Genomic DNA, 25,065 nt, shown 5'->3' on the forward strand with positions numbered 1-25,065 from the left:
GAAGGAAGGAAGGAAGGAAGGAAGGAAGGAAGGAAGGAAGGAAGGAAGGAAGGAAGGAAGGAAGGAAATATTTCAGATGACTATAAGAACATAAATAAAATATATTTGGGAGATATAAGTACATCACCTTATGCCTTGTTATACTACATTGTGCCCCCAGTGCTGTAATATGAAGTTGCTGTGCATCTTGGCATGTGAAATTTCTACCCTCTGTTGTTCTATTCCTATGATTATATTGCTGGTTTGAAAGCAACATTTTGTATTTAGATTCTTATTTTTCTTTTGCTTTGCCATAATGTTACATTTAATGCATCTTTTATAATGAGTACATTGTTGTTCTGGAAACCTCATCACCACTCCTAACAGGGTACAGCATAATCACTCTATTTTGTTTTAGAGGGGTTATTTTTGTTGTTGTTATTTTTATTTATTTTTATTTTCCCACCTCTGCTCATTTTTCTTGCTTCTCTGCCCCTACCCAACAAAGATTCACTGTAATAGAAACAGGCTCAGTAATAACTGCCTGTTATGTTTTTGCTTAATGTAGTGTGCAAAATATGACAAGGGTGAACGTTAGTAGATGTAGAAACAATCAGAATATTTCTTTTATTCTAGCTGTTGTATCCTGTATATGAAATATTTGGAAAATATGTTAAACAAGTAGGAAGAGTAAGTCATAAATCTAAAGGTTGGAAATTTCAGTTGTACACATTTTTTCCTGAATATGGAAAAAGAGAGTGGTGGAATGGTGTAGTATCTAAGATTAATGCATTAAATAATAATAATAATAATAATCACTAATGTATTAATTTTGATGAATACTCATGCTATAAATAATACTTTCAATATGCACTACAATATCTCTTTATCTGCATCATATTGAAAACTGATTGTGATTGCTAGCCCCTTCATCTAGATGCTGTTTTAACTAAGAAACCTTAGTTTTAATTTAATTCAATTTAAAACATTTCCAGCTTACTGTTAACAAACTGTACTATCAAACCATTCAAGTCTGACACACATTTTACAAGCTGAAATTACTGTGAAAACATGGCTTAATTTATACCATTACTATACATTTACTTTAAATGTTAATCTGTCACAACCACACAACAAGAAATGTCACATTTCTTACATTTTCTGATATATTTCCAATCTATATCCATAACCCATAAAACAGTTGCTGTCATCCATATACCCTCCTATCTTAGCTTTGATTCATATATTTGAGAAGTATCTTCATGCTGATCTTCATTGCCTTGCTAATCTGAATATATTCGTTCTGGATGCATTCATTTACCGGGCTATCTTTAGTATTCCAAGAAAAGCTACAGAGTAGTCTATATATTCGTTGTTTCAGTTCTATAACTGTATTTGTTTATTTGTAAATCAATATATTTCAAGCCTCAAACTGAGGTCCATGGTGTTGTATCAAGAATCAAATAATTCCCTGGCTTCTGTTTCAACAGGAACTCCAGGTTTTCTTGCAGACCTTTGCATCACATCTACTCTGGAAATAAAAGATATCTCTGTAGGTGAGAAACATGCAACTATATTAGACAAAGCTGCCAAGCAGGCTGACTTAAAAGTCAGTGTCAAGTGTAAATTTAATATACAGGAGGTGACACAGTTGGTATATTTAAATTAGACTTTGAGAACCTGCTTTCCAAAATATCAAGAACTCAGGGCAGAACAATTATCATGATCATATGCATCTAGAATAAATAGATATGTTTACTTTTTAAATGAAAAAATGTGTGTAATTGCATAATTGTTTTAACAATAAATGTCCTGCAGGGTATCTGCATATGAAATCTCTCATATGATATATGTTTTTGTGGAAGGAATTGGAAAAAATAAGTCCAGAGTTCTGTGAAATAATATGTAATCTTCTAAGTTTTGAAGAATAATCTATTACTTCTGCTGAAAAAAAAAAAAAAAAAAAAAAAAAAAAAAAAATTTTTTTTTAAAATTTATTTTTTTAAATTTTTTAAAAAAAAATTTTTTTTTTTTTGAAAAAAAAAAAAAAAAAAAAAAAAAAAAACAAGGTTGTTTAAAATTACTGTTTATAAATGTATTTATATTACTATGTTCCCTTTGTCCTATAGATCCTATTAATTTATGTCAAGGAGCCAGTCACACTCCTGCTTCCAACTAGTACTTTTCCAGCATTGCTTTCTGTTGTGTCGTTGGCGCAAGGTGTTTATAGATGTCCTGGCAGCAGATGATGAACATGGTTTTAAACCAGTCTCCATTTGACATCTATTTCTGACACATCACTTACCCTGAAAAGAACTGGGCACTGAACATGAACTTACATTAACAAAACTTTAGAGCATTCACAGAGTAATGAATTTAATCCAGCTCTTTTTAATAGCCAGAAGTTTCCTTTGCTCACTGTGCCACTTAAAATGTGCTAAACATTAGCCAATATCATTGAGCCTTGTTGTTGTTGTTGTTGTTGTTGTTTTCATTTATTTTTCCTGCATGGTCGTATATATTCAGTATACATATCTGCATGTTCCGAATGCAATAGCTGACTTACCAATGACATGCAAACTTGATGGAGTTCCTTCATAATTTACATTTCAACACTATAGAAGAATAATGTATTTCACAGTTAACATCGTCCACACAGTTGACTTTTAAATCTTTACATTCCTTCAGTGTAGGGAGAAGAAACTTTATTTTTCTAACAGGACAATAAAATAATCTACCCAAATGGAATATTTAGGTTATGCAGTACTACTTCTGTTTGGTGCTGAATTTTAACTTTCCCTTTAAAGCTTTTCTCCTGAGATGCATCAATGAGCTATTTCCTCTGCTCATCTCTTCAAGAAATAGAAAATATAAGATATAAAATGTATTGCTTCATAGGAAAATTTTCTGTGAATTGCTTTACAGGATACCAGACTGTGAACGTCATCTTGCAGTCGTAACAGCCCTATTTAAAAGCTGTTGAACTATCTCTTTCCTTCTCTTCAATTTCCACACTTTCTTTTAGACACTCATAATTAACAGCAAATCTCAGATTTGATTTCTTCGCAATCCTTGCCAGAGGCTGTATGGGAGACACTCACTTCACAATCCTGCTGATCAGAGCTGGGTAAATGAGTACTTCTTGCAGGAAGACTTGTGATGTTATATCTTTGAATAGGTTCAGAAAAGGCTTTTATATGAGAATAAAGACAGAGGATAGACACTATCCTGGAAACTTTGAAAAAGATGGGCCTTCCTCTTGATGTCTATTTCTTTATGTTGCAAAGGTTGAAATGTTTTCCCTTGAGCCTTACCCCACAGAGTTAGTATTTAGAGGGCATTATGTGAGGTGACCTGTTATGACATGGGGTAAGCATGATGGAAGGGGAAAAGTAAACTTAAGTGTAATATAACACTAGGGGGAGCAAGAAGGTGTTGTTCTTCATTCTTGTCAGGCAGATGGAGCAAAGTTCAAACACACCAAAAAATATCAGATTGGTTTCAGAAGTAAGGAATAAATTTCTAGCTTGTGTTTTTATCCAGACAATGTAAATCTTGATGGATAGCTGTTTCATGAATAGGCATGAAGTGCTACAAAGCAACCTTACTTTGCCCTATCAATAAAGGGAATATTCCCACTCCCAGTTTATGTGTTACTTCTAGACATGCACCAGTCTTTCCTGCAGCATCTGTTAGGGACTTGCTTTGAAGATAACAATTAAAAATTTGAAAAGCTGAATTTTTCAATACAGGTGAAATGGAAAATTTATTTGGAAGCCCCAGAATGGGGGAGCCTACCAATATCTAAGGGTCTATGTGGTTAAATAAGAAAAAATATTTGGGAGTGGAGTGCATGGACTTCAGCACCTAAATCCTTCTTTCTTTCTTTTTTTTCTCTTTTTTTTTGGGGGGGGTGGGAGGGGTGGGGGGGACGGGGGAACTCATGGGGATAAATACATTTAGAAAGACCAAACTGTGTAGGATAAATCCAAGAGTCCAGCTAACTATCTGTATAGAAAAGTTTTGTCTGTGATATCAGTAATTTAGTTCAAGAGAGTTTACATCTGTCTTTTGACATCTTTCTCTCATGGTGACAACCAGCAGAAGAAGCATTCTAACCTGTTAAACAGCTTTCAGAAGAGACAGAAAACAATGGTATGACTTACATATAATTAAATAAGATTTGAGAACTGTTTTTTCCTGCTGCTGTTTGATCCTCTTTGTTCTAAAACCAAAACAAACTTGCACAGTAGGAAAATATATTCCCCCCCCCAAAAAAAAAAAAAAAAAAAAAAAAAAAAGGAAAAAAAAAACGGAACATGAAAATGCTTCTTCTGTCTGTTAGCATGCATCTCCTGAATTTCATTCCCCTGCAGTCTTGTTGCTGGTAAGTTACAGTGGCAGATCAGTGTCTTATCAGACATTCAGCAAATTTTAGCAGCCTTATGTTGTTTAAATCATTACTTTCAAGTTGCAGGCACAGGGTAGTACTGTGAAAAGGTGCATTTATCTTCACTGGCTAAAACCAACTCTTACTGGAAGGAAGTCAGGCAAGAAAGCACAGGAAAGAGGAAGAATTAGGAGACGAATAATGCACCAGGGAAGTAACAATAGCTAGAATCAAAGGGTCACACCAGGTATTGACAGAACTAGTCCAGCCTGGTGGAGATGGAGATGCCACCTAATTTTGGACACTGCATTCATTCTGCAGGGACAGATTTCTCCATCAGGCTAACAAAGGCACAACAGTAGATTTTTGTGTGTTGCAGATCCAGTCATCATGCTGAAATTAATTTCTCCCATTTGCCTTTTAGTCTTTGATATGCAAACCCCAAAAGATGGTGGCAGTCTCTTCCCATAAAAATAACCTTTCAAAACTGATTATTGGCAACATCAGAGTTCAACACACCATCCTTGTTTTTACAGGACTTGATGTAGTCTTGCTGACTGACAGTCCAGTCAGGTACACTTGGATGAGTTTTGATTAAACTTTTGTAGCTTAAAACACTAATTCTTTTATAATTGTTGTTTCAGTGTGGTTACTTTTGAGAGTGAATTTAGAATATAAACTGAAATGGACCTTGGCATAGAATACACATCTTTCCAGAACAAGGACTGTACATGGTTATCACCCTCTTTGTCATTGTGTGACTAAATCAGACTTGATCTCTTGACATGGCTCAGTCTCCTCTCAACCTCTAATTATATCTGTTGTTGTTCTTCCTTCAATCTGCAGCAATATGTTAATATCTTATAGTAGCTGAGCCATTATGCCTAATTAAGGGATTGCAAGTAAATAGGGGTGGACAGTTCCAAACATACAATAGCTGCAGATAAATAGAGAGGGACAGCTCTCAACATATGGTAATGAATGCAGCCATAAGGCCTAAAGTATGTATTTTAACTGCCAAATTTTATGAGCAGCTTCCAACTGGTTTCATTTGGCCTCAGCTATATGTCTGACAATCATTGTAAACACAGTTTTTGTGCCATATCATTTTTGTGCTCAATGGCTAGAATTTATGCATGCAAAGTTAATTTGCACTGCTGACTGGGACTGTTCAGAGAAGAAATATTTTACGCATGAGAAGTTGCACGTTTAGTGTGGTTGTTCACAGTATTATTACTTTCCAGACTAATACAAATGTAAACACTGTTAATAACTGATACCAAGTGTCAACATTCTCTATATCTTTTTAAAGATTATTTGGTAATGTTTAAGAAATATTTGATTATCCAGTCTTTATCATTTGCAGTTTGATGCAAAATAGCCACAGTGCCATCTCAACAGAGAAAAGCTATCCCGGGAAGAATTGAATATGCATGGCCTCTTTAATAATTTAATTCCATGTTATATTCTAACGTAAATGAAGGTCAAGAATTTCTGCTCTTAGCCCAAGTGGCTGTAAAAGAAAAGAACAGCTCAAAAGTGAGCCAGGACTTTCCAGGCCAATATCTAGCAGCTAGTGTTATCCTGGAGATGGGATCTTCCTAGAAAGAAAGGGAACATGTGAAACTTTTGTTTATTGTTCTCAGTATTGCTAGGGAAGGGAAACTTACAAAGGCTGAGAGAGGAGCTGCCAACATGGGGAGGCTGCCCCATCTCTCCAGGCATTAGCATGCCCCAGTGGCAGTTGCAAGCTCTAAGGGTGCTACAAGGAAGAAAAGGGGATCTCTCGGAAAATATACCATTCCTAAACCCCATTGCTCTCTCCTTTTGTATAGACATGTAGAAAGCCTGTCACTTGATTCATTATCCTACCCAAAATAAGGGTCAGCTTAAACCTTACATTGGACCTAGTTGTTATTATCTCTGTGTTATTAACTGCCAGTTAACAATTGTTTGCACTAATTTCAGATCAAAAAGGATGACTAACACTATTTTTATCATTAAACACATAGTTTTCATGCTAACAATTTTGTTTAACTGTACTAAGCAATTGCATCTATTTGACTTTTTTTAAAAGCTGTTTTTTGTACTTTAAAAGCCTTTCTCACCAAATACAAAATTAATAAAACTTGTTCTTAAGGCTTTTCAAGCAGAATATGCTGCACTGATGTCAGCCAAGTAAGCCTACTGTGCTGCATAGTCTGAGTATCAATCAGGAATGAAAACCAGAAGAGTTAACAAGAAGGTACAGATTTTTATTTTTATTTTTATTTTTTTATACTACAATACTTTTTGCTATCTTGATAAGGAAGCTAAAGTTTCCAGGAGGGGAAAAAAAAAAAAAAAAAAAAAAAAAAAAAAAAAAGCTATGATATAGAGACTATATTCTCTTTGTGCAAGGAGTTTTTAAAGTTATTTTTAAAGAAAACATTATAAAATCCATCTATGTGAAAGATCATTTTTGCTGCATTTTAAATAGTACATTTGTGGTACCTGAATACTTGAAATGCACTCATTACATGAAGTATTCTTTATAACTGGCAACGTGTAAGGTAAATTAGTATAATATAAGCAGATGCAATTTCTTTAATTATACTATTGCAAATCTTAAATTAATTCAGATAAAGAATGAATATGATTTGCATCTGTGAAACCAAGTTCAGGATTTCTCATGAGGAGAATCTGAAACTAATGTAATTCAGTTAATTTGAAAAGCAGAGGTTAGTTTTGGCTACTGTGTGGAAACGTGTTATCCCCTTCTTTTCAAGTGTCATACAGAAGAAGAAGCTGGGCCATTCCTCTTTCTTGCTAATACAGATTATTTGTTTATGCCTTTTATAATTCTAATTTCTAACTTCTACCTGTTATCTCTGAAATGTAATCTGAATTCAAGAGCTTAAAATTCATTTTTTTTCTTGTTTGTTTTGATGTGCTCTTTTCATTGTCCTGGGGCACTGCCTCACCTAGACAAAAGGAGAGGAAGATATGACTGTGAGGTGCAAGTGGTGATGAGTGGCTCATGCAAAAACTGGAGGTCCAACCTTACACCTTTCCAGTCAACTGGCTTTTTACCATGTGTCTCAATCATGAGAGATGGTGGATGGCATGCTATGGTGATTCACATGATATAATGCTCTCCTTGTGAAAATGTATACTTTAAACTTTTTAGTTCTGTTTGTCTTCATAATAAGGCTGGCTTTAGCCTCATAGATTGATAGGTTTCCTGGTACCTGCAAGATAGGCAGAGTTGGAACAAAACTTTCCCCCATTACAGTCAATGAGTAAAAATGAGGTTATAACCTGAGTAAAACTCAGGTTTCATTTTGCCTTTTTAACTGGAAGAGAGTATAAGATGTGCAATAGTTGTCACCAACAAAAAAGTCCTAACTTACCTACTGCCATAACTACAGATTTTATTTGTTGTTGTTTCATTGTAAGCTAGAAGAAAATTGCTCTTATCTACTGATTTGGTGGTAATCATTGCTTGACAAAGAGTTTTCATGAACGAGAGTTGGCAAAGAGTTTTATTCGTGATATGTTTTCACTAACGTATTTTTGTTTGTTCCTTTGAGGAGATGCCAGTTATCTCATAACTGGCCACATCAGTCACATGGTACTTACAGTTTTCCCAACTGTTGTAACTAGCATATGGAAGAAACATAAATAAATGGGCCATGACAGCAGGAAAAGGGTGCAAGAAAATCTTTCTGAGGGAACATACAACAAATGGTTTTATAGCTGGTTTGTAAATTAAATATATATACATATATATATGCTTTTAAAAAACAAACAAACAAATCAACACTCACACCCCACCCCCCAGCTGAGAGAGAAAGAGAGAGAGAATAAGTGAGATTTATTGTCTGTAAAGCCAAATTTATGGTCATTTTGTCTTGCTGTTTGCACATTAATTAAGTTTCTGCTTGTTATTTGCCTGGATGTTAATCAGTGTAACTAACTAGTATCTTTGTTGAGTTCATCCTTTTGTCAATGATTTATTAACCACAAGGAAAACAGGTTTGGAAGACCCCAGTGAACTTTATTAATATAGTACTTTTTCACACTTTTTAAACTAGAAATAGCAAAAGAAAGATGAAAAGTATCTTTTGACTAATTTCTAACATTCTTGGCAATTTCTCTTAAATTCATGGTGTTCAAAAATTTGTTTTTGAAGGCTCTTGCCAGTGTGATGACTTGGGATCATCATATTTTCTGCAGAGAAGCAGGGGCTGGAAGAGAGCTTTTCTTAATATCAAGCTTTTTTTAATGTCAGACAGTATCATTTTATTTGCTTATCTGTGCTAACAATAGTTTTCAATGTACAGAGAATTTTCCTTAAGATGTACTTTTTATCAAGATTGACATTAAAATCCTCAGAGATGCTGGGATTTAGGAACAAATTAAACAGAAATACAATGATATTACCATTTGGTTTGCTCTGTAGAGGACAACTCCAGAACTTATTTTAAAATAGATATTTTGTTTGCCAAATAATATTTATGTTTGTGTGCAAACTGAACCTTTCAGGAGGTTAGTATCAATTATATACAAGTGCTTAAGACTTTTGGAAAATTGAATTAAAGTTTATGATATTTGTAATGCATTATAAATTACATCCAAATTCATATAACTATTTTTTTATTATGACGCTATTGCAAATACATTTTCATGATACTGTGTCTACATATATTTGAGAGGCATTATTCTTTCCAGTTTAAGGCCTTGATTAAGATCATAAGAGTACCTGACAGCTCCTTTTAGCACTTCTAGTAGATGGATCTAAGAAAATATAGTCTTTGCCACATGCATCCATAAAATTGTAGCATTGGCACTCTGCAAAAGGTTATGAATGTTTTCTCATATTATATTTATTATGGTCATATCCTGAAGCTACAATCCAGGGTGCAGCGTTGACCCTCACCAATAATTGTGCTGAAAGTTATGTTTGTTCCACTTCACACCAAACACATATTATAGGGGCAGCAGGCCAAAGTGTTCAAAGGGTGTTATTTTTAACCAGATTCTGGATTTTGTTGTTTTATGTTGTCATTAACAGTTCATGAAGCACTTATTGAAACTAATAAACTGATTGCAAGCTAGAAAAATGAATTGATTAATATGAAATGTAAAATGGAATAGTGATGAGCTCATTTCCATTGTAAATAATGAAAAATAAATCCAATAACTGTCTGTTCTTTGGACTGCAAATGAAATGAACTTACCTACAAATCAGTCCATAATAGTTAGCCATAACTGACTTGTACATTTTTTTTAAGCCAAAACTAACAAAGAAGTCATGTTTTGAATATAATTTTTGGCAGCTTGTACACCAGCAAACCACCGATTTAAAAGTGGTTATATTTAATCATGAGTCTGCTTTTGATGTGTGTATCATCTTAATTTGGACTTTTCTCTACATCTGTATACATCTTAATTCTATTTTATGGTAAACTTGAAGAAAAGACAGGTGATGTAGCAGAAGGTCCTTTTCCCCCTCCTAATGATGCAGGACTTCCTTCTGATCTTTGCTAATAGTCTTTTCAGCAGGAAAGCACAAAAAGGTATGCATCTTTTCTTTACTGTAATAATTCAGTCAAGACAAAATAGAGTCATAGAATCATCTAGGTTGAAAAGACCTTCAGGATGATCAAGTCCAGCAGCTATCAATCTGACCTGCCAAGTCCCATCACTAAACCACATTCCTTAGTGACATGTCCACAAAGTCTCTTAAATGCCTCCAGGGATGGGGATTCCATCACTTCCCTGGGCAGCCTGTTCCAACACTTCATCACCCTCTCCATGAAGAAATTCTTCCTAATGTGCAATCTAAACCTCCCTGGTGCAATTTGAGACTATTCCTCACATCCTATCACTTGTCACCTGAGAAACTGACACCCTCCTCACTGAAACCTCCTTTCAGGTAGTTGTAGAGAACAGTAAGGTCTTCCTTCAACTTCTTTTTCTCCAGGTTAAAAAACCTCAGTTCCCTCTGTCACTCTTCACAAGTCTTTTATTCTAGTCTGTGGCGTAATGACCACATGGACACCAGGGTTCTTTTAGGATCAATAACTGCTACTTCTTTATTCATGACATAACTTTATTATATATCTGTTGCCTCCACATATTGAGGACAGGCTCCCTTCTTATACCATTCCCCAACAGCAGTACTTTCCCACTAACTATTCATTGGTCAACAACTTTGCCCAGCAACCTCAAACCCCCAGCAATCCCCATGATCCAACGGCCGGAGGACAAGCCAACTGAGATGGCAAGGCGTCTCCTGAATCACCCCTCTTTGTTCCCTCTAAACTCTTTACATTCCTGATGGACTCATCGTTAAGAGTCTGATGTTGTCACCAACCATGGGGCTTGTCGACCCCCATGGCCACACTCCCACACTAGTACCTTCACCAACTTTGTTGCTCTAATCTGCACATGTCCAAGGAACTCAATATCCTTCATGCAGTAATGGGCACAAAACTAAACACAATATTCAAGGTGTGGTCTCACCAGTGATGTGTACAAGGGGACAACTCTTCCCTAGTCCTTCTGGAAAATTAATAGATCCTTCCTCTGTTCAGTGACAACAGTGAAAAATTAAGCTAGTTAAGGGTGGAAGAGAAATACATTGGCAGAACTGAAAATCCCTGAAAGACAGTTAACAACAAAGTAATTCCAGATTACTGAAAAATCTGAGATGCAGACTCACAGTGTTACATATTGTGAGTGCTAGTGTAATAAGACACAGTGGAACATTAAAAAGAGCAAAATCATTTTGGTTTAATACACTTTACTCTAGAAGTTGACTGCTTTCTATTCTGAAAGTTCCTATATTAGACCAACAAGAGCAATGCTGAAAATTAGTCTACTTCATGAATGTTTGCAGTAAAGCTGAATAAAAGAAATCTGTGGTGGAAGTTTGGGTTTTTGCTGCTCCAAACTAAGCTGATAGCTGTTCAAATTAAGAACTTTTTCTCATACTAGTTTAGCAAGTTCTATTTGTAGAACAGTTAGTACTCAGTAAATAACAGTCAATCAGACCTAAGTGGGGAGAAAAAAATAAATAAATTTAAAGCCCTGCAGTGAAAATGTTTAAATATTCAAACAATTCAGTAAAATTCAGATGGGGTTGAATTATAACCTGGCCATCCACAAGATATTTAGTATTCTATATCTCTGGATTACTTATGCCATGTACAAAATAGTTCCAAAACAGCTATTTCATATTTTCTTGCTCCTACATGGATTTAATCAAGATTAATTACAGCATAAATCTCTCAGTGCTGACCGATTTAAATACAACAGGACATGTTTTCAAGGCACAAGGCCCAAATCACAAGCCACCATAAGTTCCCCCCCCCTTTTTTTTTTTTTCTCTTCTCTATGATACATGAATTTCTACAGAAGTGCCACTGATGTGAGGTCTCCAGTAGGTTGGTATCTCACTGTATGCACACCTCAATTGATCTGTACGTACTATAAACAAATGGAATGACACATTGAATGTCAGTTTGTATGTTTAGTAGATACTACACGTGTTGTTATTAAATAACATTAAATATTTGTAATATCGTCATTTCATTAAAAAACATGGCACATGGCCACTCAAATGCTGCATGGGCTACTCGCTGTATGGTTTATATTATCTAGAATTTAAAATGAAATCTGGTGTCAGTAGCCAATTTAATTAACAAGATATTTTTCATAATTAATAGTCGCTTTTTCTTTGGCACTTTCTTTACTGGATCCTAGTTCTTCTGATGACTCATGGAAATAATTGTGGCAGTGGGGATCACTAAATAGACACAGAGCAGTGTGTTTGCCAAATGCTCTCCTTAAAGCAAAAAGAATTCCATATGTAACTACAAAGATTGGGCATTTCTCAGATTACAAGAGAATTACTTTGCTCCAAGGCAGCTTCATGGGGCACCATCTGGCTTCACAATTCTTCAGAAGTGAGATTTTCCTTGAATAAAACGTAACCAGTCAACCTCTCTGAAAATTGTATAATGTAAAAATCCTTCATTAACTCATTCATTCAGCACTCTTTAGTAGTCCAGGTGAGCCTGTGTGCTAAACCTTTAAATCCTTTCATGCTAGAAATGTATTTTACTTGATTTTAGTGCTTGTTGTAAACATAAGTTTGGTGCTTTTTTGTTGTTGTTTGTTTTGTTTGTTTGTTGTTTTTTGTTTTTGTTTTTGTTTGCAACTTTAACATACATTTCTTTCAAGGAAGTTATTTCATAAATAGCAAATTACTTTTAAAATATTTATATATATTATGTTTTACTTTTAGTAAAAGTTTTATTTCAGCTTCCACTGCCCTTTGGTCTAGCATGGAAGTTTAAGAATTCAAATCTTTGCAGCCCAACTGAAAGCATTTTAAATATTCTTTTCCACGCAATCTACGATATAATACATTTCTATTTAACAAAGATAAATGATATCAAGTATGCCCTAAATTGTGATCTTTGCATTTTAAGCTATGACCCAGAGATTTTTGTATTAATTTTTAATGAAGGTTATGGAGCTGGAGCACACATGATACTGGACAGTGGGTGACATCATAATTCAGAGCAACCTTATGAATTCTGATACAGGAATATCAGTACCAACCATAAATTAATTTTAATCTTGTATATAATTTGAATGAGAACTTAGTGGAATTTATTTATTACTTTATCCACAGAATAGCATTCACTTCTCATAGAAACCATGACACCGAATTAAACCATTACTTTGCCTAGAAATTATGTGAAAAGAGAGTCTCAGAAATGTCTGACCATTGTTCATCCCTCTCGCACAGGTAAGAGATGCCATGAAGCTCCCTCAAGGGAGGTTTCCCTACATCAGCATCTGACAAAAAAAGCAGTAGTTTGTGCTCTCAGGAGTTTTTTTGTTTGTTTTTTTTTTTTTTTTTCAAATTTTGGAGATAACCAAAATAAATGTTTTATAGGAAAAATGTGACATATGGGGATTCCCAAAACTGCAAGATAGGCTACCATATACTAGTAATTGTAGCATCTAAGCATCATCTCAGAAATTACAGAGAAACAAAGTCCATGGGCTTAATCATAAAACATTGCTTCTCTGCCATTGTGTTGCAGACTTCTCTTAGAAAAATGGCTGTGATTTATGTCTTATATGTTTTTCAAATAAATCAGGCATTAGAATTTTAAAAATCAGGCATTGATCACAGGAAATAACCAATGTGATCTGGAACAGACAGAAATATAGTAAAGCATGATACCTTCCACATTCTTGATAAATTTTAGCTGAATGTTAAGTATTACTACCAAAACTTAGGCCTGATATTATTTTTCTGAATTCTGACTTTCCTAACTAAGCTCTTAACTTCCAAGGTAAACAGAAATTGTAGAGAGAAAAAAGGAGAATTGCTATTACATTTGTACTGCTTCTGCCCCTGAATTCCAGCAAGGCCCTGTCACTGCCACAGTGTTGGCGGTTGTTACTACGGCAATTTGTCCCTCTGTGCAGAGAGGAGGGGACCAGCCCTCCTCCTGCAGGAGCAGGGCTTCTCTGTGCTTCTGTCAGTGCTGTCTTTCTCAGATAATTTAATGTGCACGCAGTAACTATTACAGCAGTGGCATGCAATTATTATGTGTATGACATTAGTGCTTAAGTGAGATTGTGGTAGGCACAGTTCTTGCCAATTAGAAGAGGCTGTTTCTGTACAAAAGAGCTCATAACCTAAACAAAAGAAGCAAAGAGGGATGAAGGAGCACTCATATCTTAATTTTGCAGGTGGAAACCAGGAAGAGAGTTTGACATTTGCACAAGATAGCTTGTGAAGCCCATGATACAAGCAGTAACCCAGGTCTCCTTAGTCTCAAACCAGCACTGCATATTTAAGATCATTCTTCCTCATTTTCAAAGTTGTTTCATAACTGCCTGCACTAACTTTCAGATTCAGAAACCTCAAGTGATGTTCCCATCAAGAAAAAAAAAATAAAAATAAAAATAAAAATAAATTAGGCATGCCCTGGCCCATATTCTTGCCCTGGTCCACATTCATACCCTGCTCATGTTAATGAAAATCAGGAAAGTATATTCAGGACAGCAAAGTGAAAACAGTGTAAAATGTATGAGAATAGTCTTTTGCTACTAGGCCTCGACAGCCCAGCAAGTTTTTCTCAGTACCGATACACAGTTTTAATTTGATTTCATTCAACAATGCTAATAAAAGAACACTCCAAGGCGAGAATTTATGATTAATTACAATACTTTAAAAGATGAAAAAGAATCTGTGTGTGTCAGTCAACCTCATGGGGCAAGGAATAATGAAAATGAAATGCACACAGGAATGAGTTTTCTATTGACAATGATAAAAGTGATAATCGCCTCGAGTCAAAGCAAAATGACAGATGAAAGAAACCTATAGAACATCGCCTAAGGGAGCTCCTGAGGCCAGCTCTTGGTACCACATACACACATGCTAGACTGGTATTTAATGAAGCACTGGTTGGCTCTGTAATGAATGCTGAAGGCTCTCTGGAGCATCAAACATCATTTATTTTTATTTTGTGGGGGATGGGTTTGGGTGGGGAGGTGTATGTGGGGATCTTTTATTACAAGTTTTCAGGTCTTTAAATGAATTAATTTAAAAGAGGGAAAACATCCCTTTATGAAGCAAATAAAATTTACTTGAAATGTGAATTTGTAACGTTTTTATATATGTAAAATGGAAGAGGAATTACTGCAGGGATAGTCTAAAGTGTTAGTGAGCAAAATTAGACTGTTTTTGAAGTCTCTATTATTTATGCTAGCCAGGGATTGTCTGACCCTGGTGATATAAGGAGTAGCCAATGGATTTCTAAATCATGTCTGCATGGTCTGTGGTCAAGCAGCTGAAGGTGAAAAAGAAATTGAAATAGATTCTCACCAATGATTTAATAAGGATGTGGTGATTGTACTGTATAAATGTGTCTTCTGTGGACCTTTGGGACTGTACAACAAGATCAAGACAGTAAATAACAGTTCAAATTATATACTAGGAGTAGTTCTGAAGCCCATAGCACTGACAGGCAGCATTTCCTATCTTTTTTTGATCGTAATCAAGTTATCTATGTGCCTTTTGTGGTTCTCCAGAGACATTTTTTGAAGTTAACGTCACTACATCAGCTTTCGTCCAACTGATGGCCCAAATTATGTCAGATTCGTCTCTCTGTTCTCCCCCATTTCTTTCCAGCATACTGATGTAATTGCTGCTAGAATCAATTTAGGTGTAATATGGCTTAATACTGCCCCAACCAGCAACTGGTGTTATTTGCATCTGTAAGGCCCCAAATGTGTCATCCTCTAGAGATGTTATCATAAATTCTTACCTCAGTTTTTTTGCTACCTTGCCCAGGCATGCAGTGTGCTAAAGACCTGAATAGAAAGGATTCTGGAAAAAAATATATTGGCAAGTATCAACCCATGTTTGTTATAATGGGAAAAAATATTCCTGTATAAAGGAAGGAAACATTGTGAGAGGGATACGGTCTTCCTTATAAACAGAAGTATTTTTCTACTGTTCAGCTGTTTTGAGTAATAGGAAGAGTGGGAAGAAAGTGTGGTATTAGGTTGTTATCTTAGTCTTCAGAAGAATTTTGTTTTCTTTTGTTAATTGAGGAGAGGCTTTATAGTAGTTTATTTGGGAATCATTACACCATTGGTCCTTTCTGATATTTATTTTCTGAATTAAAAGTAGAGTTAATGAAAACCAGAAACAATTTCAGGAGAGAAAACAGTCCCTCAACATTTAAAGCCATAAAACGTGAGTATTTGGGGAACAATTAATCAAATTCTGCAAGCTCTTTTCCAATATTAACTGTCACATGGGAAGGAAATAGAAAGTTATAATTTCTATTGCTTACAATTTATTAATAACATATTCTTGAAAGTCAGTAATTCAGTACAAAATTGATCGAAACTGGTCAGAAATAACATTTTTCTAAAAATTATTCAGGTGGAGTGGAGAGTATTCTGATGGTCACATATATACTGTGTGGTATAGTTACACCGAGTAGATCACAATTTGTTGAATGTATCACAGAAGAAACACGACATCTTCAGTAGGATCCATACTGCCACAAGTATTTGATCTACAGGAATACTTCTAACAGGGATGTTAAAAAACATAAGGGGAAAATAAAATATTAAATGAACAATCAATTTTGATCATTTCCTAACAGAAAGATTTTCATAATTTGTGCTTATTGTCAAAGTTTTTAGGAAAAAATCTCGAGTCCGAGTGTATTCCCACGAGGCAAATTCTAATGTGCTGTTGTTGTTGCTATTGTTGTTTCTGTTGCTCTTGTAAATAAAGAAAAGTGACAAATAATGAAGCTTATCCCAGAATAGGTCTGTTGTGAAACCAGAACCTAAGGCTAGGGAATAAGTTTTGAGAGGTCACATCATTATTCTTTTTCAGTAAGCTTAAACATGAAATGCTTTCCACATATGATCAATTTAGCTGAATACATAATGTTTATTCAAAAGAGAAAAATATTTATGTTTTAAACTTCTCTCTGGTTCTAGGTAATTTCTAAAAGAACAACCATCACCAGTTGTTCTCCTCCAAGGTATATCCATCATGTTTTAATGAAGCATTCTTATCTGGACTCTTCATTTAACATAATGTGTCCTTTGAACAATTAACATATCTACACATCCAGAATGTATCAAAGGTTCATCAATGAACTCTTTTGTAAGGAAAACAAACAAACAAACAAACAAACAAAAACAAACAAACAAAAAAACTGATCAACCATGTTTAGTCTTCAAAGAGAAAATATTTGTGTGCTTCTGTCATGTCTGGTGACTTGCTAGGTAAAGGAAAGCAGTGACTCTTGGTTCACAAAACCAGTGGTAGAGAAGTTGCTGTTTACAAATTTGAAAGCTGCTTAGTTACAATGGTTCTGGTGGAGAAAAAGAAGGAAAGGGAAGGTCTACCATATTATCTGATACAAATTCATTCTTGTCTAATGATAATTTTACCCAATCTGGAGGCTCATTAAAGGAGGTGCAGTGGAAGTTGAGGCCCAATTTGACTGGTGGGATAAGAGCAACAAGGAAATGCAGGATAAAAAGTGTGATCATGACTGCAGTAATCATGACTGGTTTTTGGTGAAAAGAGACAACAGTTGCCAAAAATAGGATTTTGCAGACTCCATTTTTGCTGTTGCCATAACTTTTCTGTTGGTCCTCTGACCACCATATTAACTAAGATGAGTAACTAGAAACAACATCGCCCCATAAACAGTTTACTAAACTACTACTGTATTTTAATGTTGTCAAGGTGTTAGACACAGGAAAGGATTAATCCATCATTTTCCCTGCAAAGACTAATTAGACAGATCAGGAGAGCGTCAGTAAACGTATTTACTTGCCATTATTTGTTTTTTCTCAGTAAATCTGTAAAAGCAGAATTCATATTTTATGTCTTTAGAATTGCTTTCCCTCCCTTTACTAATAGTGTTTTTAGTTGCTGTTCCCACTAAATGTTGCAGCTTTATACTGCTGAGACAGTCCAGATAAAATATTTTTGAATTTCCTGCCAAACCTATTAAGACTTTTCTGAGTGAATGCCAGCTCTTCAGAGGTTGAGCTTTGGCTTTTCACTTGCTTCAGCTAATAGATTTACCTGCTGTGCACATAGGACATACAACAACAACAAGTCATCCATATCACTTTATAAGAAATCTTCTTGTATGACTTAAGTAGAAACAATTTTTAACATTCTTCTAAAAAAGGCATATTTTCCTTTAGCAAATATTGCACTTATAGGTGCACCACAGTACACTGCTGGATCTCAAAATACTATACACACAGGTCTTCTGAATTGCTATATGTCATTCTGAAAATTCATGAACATTTCTAAGTATTGAACCTCTTTGAAAAATGATGTAGAGTTGTCCTGGTTTCAGTTAGGACAGAGTTAATTTTCCTCCTAGTAGCTGGTAGGGTGCTATATTTTGGATTAGGATGAGTCTAATGTTGATAACACAGTGATGTTTTACTTGTTGCAGAGCAATGCTTATACCAAGCCAAGGACTTTTCAGCTCCTCGCTCTGTCCTGCCAGTGGGCAGGCTGGGGGTACAGCAAGAGCTGGGAGGGGACAGACCCAGGACAGCTGACCCAAACTGTCCAAAGGGGTGTTCCATACCATCTGACGTCATGCTAAACAATATATAGGGGTGGCTAGCTGGGGTGGGAGCTGGCTGCTTGGGGATAGGCTGGGCATTGGTCAGCAGGTGGTGAGCAATTGCGTTGTGCACCACTTGTTTTGTACACATTATTAGTAGTAGTACTATTATTATTATTATTATTATTTTCCTGTCTTAGTAAACTGTCTTTATCTCAACTCACAGGCTGCACTTTCCCTTTTCTCTCCCCCATCCCAGAGAGGGAGGGGGGAGGGTGAGCAAACAGCTATGTGGTGTTTAGCTGCTGGGATGGGTTAAACCACAAGAGTGAAGGGGAAAAAAAATAATCAGAGTAGCTGCCATAACATGTACATCCTTCACTTATGGTTTACAAAACATTTGCACAGAACTGCTATATCTTCTTCCAGCCCACCCTGGCCAGTGCCTCTTGCCTCTCCTCACATGGACAATGGTGCAAGCATGATACCAATTCACCAGCATTTGAGAGCCCTTCTAGAGAAAGCATCCAGCATCCACTCCTTAAACATTTTTTTTTCACCCATCTCTGAGGTCTGGACATTTTAGTTTTTCAGTTACACTGGGCACTGGCTAGAACTACAGTAAATTTTACCCTTCTGATTAATCACTCAGCAGTATATTTCCTATTTTCCTATTATAAGCAATGTGGGATCCCTCAATTTGTATCCCAAGTCCCAATAGTTTACCAAATAACATTTTTTTTTTCCACAGTTCTTTCCCACAGAAGTAGTTAGGAACCACATCACTCTGAAAGCTGTGGTGGTTTTACCGTGCTAGGCAGCTGAACACCACAACCACTCTCTCACTCCCCCTCCTCAGATGAGGAGGGGAAGAAGTAAAGGAAAGAACAACTCACAGGTTGAGATAAGGATAATTTAATTAAAGAGAAAAAATATTATTAAGGAAATATTATTATTAATTAAACAATTCAACTAAAGAAAAAAAAAAAAAGAAAGGGGGGGGGAGGAAGAGAATAACAAAACAAGTAAAGGCAGGAGGAAAGTGCAGAGGAAAGAAATTACTCTCTGCTTCCCACAAATGAGCAATGCTAGACCATGTCCTTGAAGTAGGGCCTCAATGCACGTAGCTGGTGTTCAGGAGGAGGACGGATATTTTTGCAACCACAGCCCACCCCTCCCCTCTTCTTCCTTCTTCCACCTTTTATTGCTGAGCGTGACATCACATGGTATGGAATATCCCTTTGGTTGGTTTAGGTCAGCTGCCCTGCTGATGTTTCTTTCTCACTTTTTGCCCACCCCCTAGGAGGGTTGGAGAAAGTCCTGATGCTGTGCCAGCACTTCTCAGCAGCAGACACAACACCGGTGTGATACCACTGCTGTTCTAGCTACAAGTGCAGAGAGCAGCACTGTATGGGCTGCTGCAGGGAAAGTTAACATCACAGCCAGACCTAGTACAAAAGCATGAATAAATACATTAAATTGTGTATAAATTAGGGCAGAGCAGCAAATACACACTAATAGTTTTCAGGTGTTGAAGAAATGTATACATTTCCTTTTTAGCCCTGACACATTAATGAAGCACCTTCCTTTCCATCAGACTTCATTCTCTCTGTGTTTGGAAGCGTAAGTCCTATTTCAGATAGAATATGGGATAAATGAATATATATTTGTGCCAAGATTTCTTTTGTGTAATTACATTACTGCATAATTTTATGCTCCATAGTTAGGAAAGCATGTATGGCTTCCCTGAACACTTCACCTGTCACTGTGAGAATTTCACTCTTTTCCTGAACAAGCACAGCCTTTATATAAAGTAACCATAAATGAACCAATTCAGGGCAGAAAGTTCCTGAGGCCAGAATAAAACTAACAAAATGTCACCAGTATTTTAAGATAGAGATCCCAGGAATGCCCTGCCCATGGTATGTGATAAGGCATGTAATGTTATTTTGTTTAGCCAGAACAGCCTCCCTGTGCCTAGATGCACTCTGTAACAGATCTCTTAATGCCTTGCCTTGCCCCTGCCAAGGAAGCTGTGAGTGGGGTTTCCTCAGAGCAGTGATGCCTTCCAGCTTCACCACTGTGGGCCCATGCCTAGATGAGACCAACCCCATGGAAGCACCTGTGATGGTTTCCAAAACACCTCCTCCCTTCTGGAAAAGAGAAGTTGCTCTGAGCATGACCCCTCCTGCCTGCTGACAGCAAGTGCTGGTTCAACATGGATACCTGCAGCAGAATTAGTGAAAAGCTTTGTACGAGACTGCAGGGCAAATTCAGGCTCATGGGTAAGTTTAATATGTTCATTTCTTCTGGCATGCAACCGTTTCTTTATTTTTTTTTCCTTTCCCTTTTCAGGTATTCTTCTAATGTTGCATAACTTCTGCTGGAGGCAGTGACTAAACTCACGAGTAAAAAAGCATTCTTCCTGAGAGAAGATGATATGCAAAACCAATATACAATATTTGGAGTACTATCGCGAGGGGCTACAGTGTACCATAATGTGTAATTTATCAACCAGGATGATGCAGTACAGCCTCCTGTAAATTTTTCATCTGAGATATATTACATTCTGAAGCTTTCTTTTCACTTTGGAATAACAGTGTTGATTTTAAGAAATAAAATAGATGTCTGAAGAGCACAGCCTTTAGTCTGACCCTCTGAAAAAGTAGGGTCAAATAATAAGCTCAAGGAAAGTGGATTTCTGCATGTATATGTGAATTAAGGAAGCAAGGAAAATATTTCTAAGGCTGTCAAATCAATATAAGATCTTAAATTACAGTGATATTCAGAAAACAATGGTGATACAGTGCTTGCCTTGCAGTGAGTTTCTGTATACATTTGTTCAGTTTGTAAATAAATATTAGCTTTTTTGTTGTTGTTGTTCTCTCTAAGAGCTTTTCCTGCTTTGACTGAATCATGACATTCAGACTGGAGTCATGTTTTCTCTGGCGGCAGCAGCACTGAGATTTCTGAAGCAGATGCTCTGTGATCTTCAGTCACACCTGGATATCCTCTGTCATCAGGTAAAGCCCATAATGCTGATGAAATCACATTGCCAACAGCCACTTTCTTCAGGGTGGAGCTAATGAACCTTGGAAAACTAGATGCTGGTTCAGAAAAGAAGTGGAGGGAAGCGTCTGGGTGTTGTAAAGGGGATCGGGTAGCAGTGCAAGGGCTGAGGTGCTCCAGGAGACACAGAGTTTGTGAGCTAAACTCCACCCTTCTTTCACAGGTCAGGAAGAACCTCAGTCCTTTGTGTGCTGCACAGAGTCCTGCTTGCAGAGAGGAAACGAAGCCCTAGGAGGTTGTTTTCTAATATTCTTAATTTGGCATGTGTTCAGGGAGCTGCATCACTCGTATTTTATATCAAAATCAAACATTTATTTGATGTTGCTTTTTAATTGTATTTGCATTGCTAAATGTCCTGTGATATGCTTTGTTAAGAATACTGCACATTAGTATTAATATTGTTGTAAGCAGCAATAATGATCAAAGCTTTTTTTCTCAAAATAACCATGCGTACTACGTTATTCAAACATGAGTATAAAATTGCACATGTAAAATGCACATGTGCTCCAACTGCAGTGCATTATATTACCTGTCCCTGGCACCTCCAGAAAGACACAAGTAAAATGTGAATGGTATCTTTGATGCTCTTACAGCACTGTGATGCTTTGGGAATGAGCAGAAATACAAATGCTTTCACAAAAGTTTACATTTCAGACTAAAATGAAATAAAGTGATATACATCCTCCCCATCACCTTTTCAAGGTGGGAAAAGATCATATGCATACAGGTGTATATATAAAATTACACAATATATGTCTGCATCCAGTGGGATGTAGAGCAAGAAAAGCCTCGTGAGGATCACTATTCTATGCAGGCAAATTGATGCATATGAACAGAGAAGCTGCTCATTTGTAGGTCTCCTAAGGGAACAAGTTTTAGATAATTAAATGACAAAAAGACCTTTTAGGATCTATGAAAAAACACTACAAAATGTCAAATGAATAGAAGCCATGTTTCACCTGTTATGATAAAAGCACCACATTCTGTAACCTTTCTAGAACAGATTTACTAAACACATTAGCTTAATTTTACAGCACTGTAAATGTCTATTGTGCTGTACTGTTAGGGAGCCATGCTAAACAAATACTGGTGTCCTGCTGTATGTCAGAATATTCTGGGATGCTTCAGGACTTTTCACATAAAGAAAACAGTAGGCAAGTAGGCAGAGCATATTTGGAGAATGCCAGAGAACAGCCAACCCAGGAGTAGTTTTAAAGAAAGGTTGACCAAAATTTCTTAAAAAATAAAATTAAAAAATTAAAAACAAACAAACAAGCAAGAACATCTGGAAGGAGTTTGGCATTTTGGAATAGTATTTTCCTAACTATTAGTCTGCTCTCTCTTGGTTTGGGGCTTTCAGGTGATGGTGATAAAAGGCAGAGTAGTGCCTGGTTTGCAGACTGCCAAGCAGGCTAGTGGGCCGGGCTCGGGTACGGCAGAAGCAGAAATTCACAGGCTCCTACCCAACGTCGCTGTCAGAGAGGTATAGCATTTTCAGATTTGGCTTGCAGAACAGGGCAGAAGTTCATTAGAGGGCTTAAAACCAGCTGGTTTTGGCTTAGGTCTATTAATTCATGCACTCCCCAACTATCCTGAAATCTAAGATTTTAGGAAGAAAGATAGTAAGAGGGTTCATGTGCAAAGAAAAGTCACATTATTTAGAAAGTACACTGGAGCAGATAAAATTAAATACATATTTTCCATAGCATAGAATAGGAGTTACAGTGCTTAATAAGTCTGTATACTACATTTGGCGATGTAGTTACTGACCTTACATATTTATTGTATGTACAGGGTGTATTCCTTTTCAGATAAAACCTTTAGTATCAGCCTCCTAAGGAATACAAAATTTTGACTTCAGTGCATAATAAGATGTCTGTGGCCTGAGTTCCAGTCCTGTGTAATACGGAAGGTATAATTCTGATTTGCATTGGTAACTTTCTTTTTAGATGTGCTTGAACAATTGGCAGAGGTTGGTGACAGTTTCATATCTGATGAGCATATATACAAATGGAGGTGAACCACGGGGATATCTGACCATAGGCATAGCTATGGAAAATTGTAAGCCATATCCCTTAATTGCTGCTGCACAAGTATGCAACTAAACATAGTCACATATACTACGAGCTCAAGTACAATTTCCTTACACTCAGTGTTATGGAGTTGTTATGGATCTATGCTGCCCACCACCCCTGCCTGCATTATGCCCCTCAGCTGCCTAATAACAGGAGAGTAACCTGTATGGGCTAAATCTATCAGCTACATTAGGTGTGTGATGGATTTGAGTGTGTGTTTGTGTGTGTATGAAATGTAGAAATGGAGATTACATGAGAGAATGATTAGCAGTAATTTAGAAATAACCTTGTTTTCTTGAGTTTGGTTTCATGCTAGGACTGTTCTGTCCTGAATTCCCTCCTCTCCAGTTCCCATTGAAAGGAAATTAAGATTTTAAAGTTAAGAAATTTTATTTGACAAACACGATGAAGTATAAATTGCATTGCATCAGTGTGAGTCTGTAAATAACTTATGTAGGTGATGTGGTGCTGAGTCATTGCTGAGAATCATGGTTTGTTTATTTGTTTTTCTGGAGAAGAGAAAGACCTTAAATGCTATTCCTATTTTAATTTTGATTTTAATATTAATTGTTTTATTTTGCTTTATTTCATTGTTTTTTTTTTTTCTTCATATAACATGGAGGACAAATGCTGTTTTCCCTGTCTTAGGAACAACTAGCAAATTCTGCTTTCTGCCTCAGTGTTTATACAAGTCAGAGGAGGAACAAATTTAAAATAGCTTTAGCTTTATTATTTAGAGATCTCCTATATCAGTAAGACTGTCCGTCTTCTTTTAACATATTTCTTTCTGAGTTCATACTCATGTGATACCAAGCTAATGTGCAATTGCAGATATGCCAGTTGCTTTTGTTCTCCTCTTCTATCCACCAGCACTGCAGAAGTCTGTGGAGTGGGGGCAAGAAAACAAAGCAGACCTGTCTGACCACTTGGAAACTTTCTACTTGTGAATATAGCTGCCAATTCTGACACAGCCAGGGAGAAAGACAACTTCAAAATGTGTTATATCTGGCTGGGATGAGAGCCAGATTATTAACAGGATGACTTGTTTTGTGAGAGTAAGTGAAAAATTCAATACCACCTATGCTTTCAGTCCCCTCTCTCAGTTCTGATGCCTGGAGTCTTTGAAATGATATTTGATTATTTATGAATGTATAATAACCAAATAGCGGCACTAAATTGAGAGACATTATCTTCACAGTTGACACAGAGGCTCCACAACTGCCCATTTCTCCACTTTTTTAATACACTTGAATGACAAGCTGCTGATAAAAATAAATACTTTGTGACAAGAGAAGAAATATGACTTGAGGGTGTCAGTGTTGGAATGAATATCACAGAGGTCTTCCATCACAGTTGTTAAATGTGGAATGGCATCTAAAAGTGCACAGCTCAATAAATTGCC

General features: G+C 36.4%; 1 long non-coding RNA gene across 17 annotated transcripts in view; it reads left to right on the top strand.

Moving 5' to 3' along the window:
• The window catches only part of LOC118166607, a 137,019-nt gene that overhangs the window by 17,196 nt on the left and 94,758 nt on the right, over positions 1-25,065 (top strand). For 16 of the 17 annotated variants that reach the window (XR_004750611.1, XR_004750618.1, XR_004750621.1 and 13 more), the window contains 5 exons: positions 13,059-13,175; positions 20,477-20,804; positions 21,412-21,542; positions 22,949-23,071; positions 24,534-24,718. This is a non-coding gene — a long non-coding RNA (uncharacterized LOC118166607). The remainder of the gene's footprint in view (positions 1-13,058; positions 13,176-20,476; positions 20,805-21,411; positions 21,543-22,948; positions 23,072-24,533; positions 24,719-25,065) is intronic. The other variant, XR_004750622.1, reaches the window with a different exon arrangement.

The sequence above is a fragment of the Oxyura jamaicensis genome, chromosome 4, assembly GCF_011077185.1.
Source record: "Oxyura jamaicensis isolate SHBP4307 breed ruddy duck chromosome 4, BPBGC_Ojam_1.0, whole genome shotgun sequence".
Lineage (NCBI taxonomy): Eukaryota > Metazoa > Chordata > Aves > Anseriformes > Anatidae > Oxyura > Oxyura jamaicensis.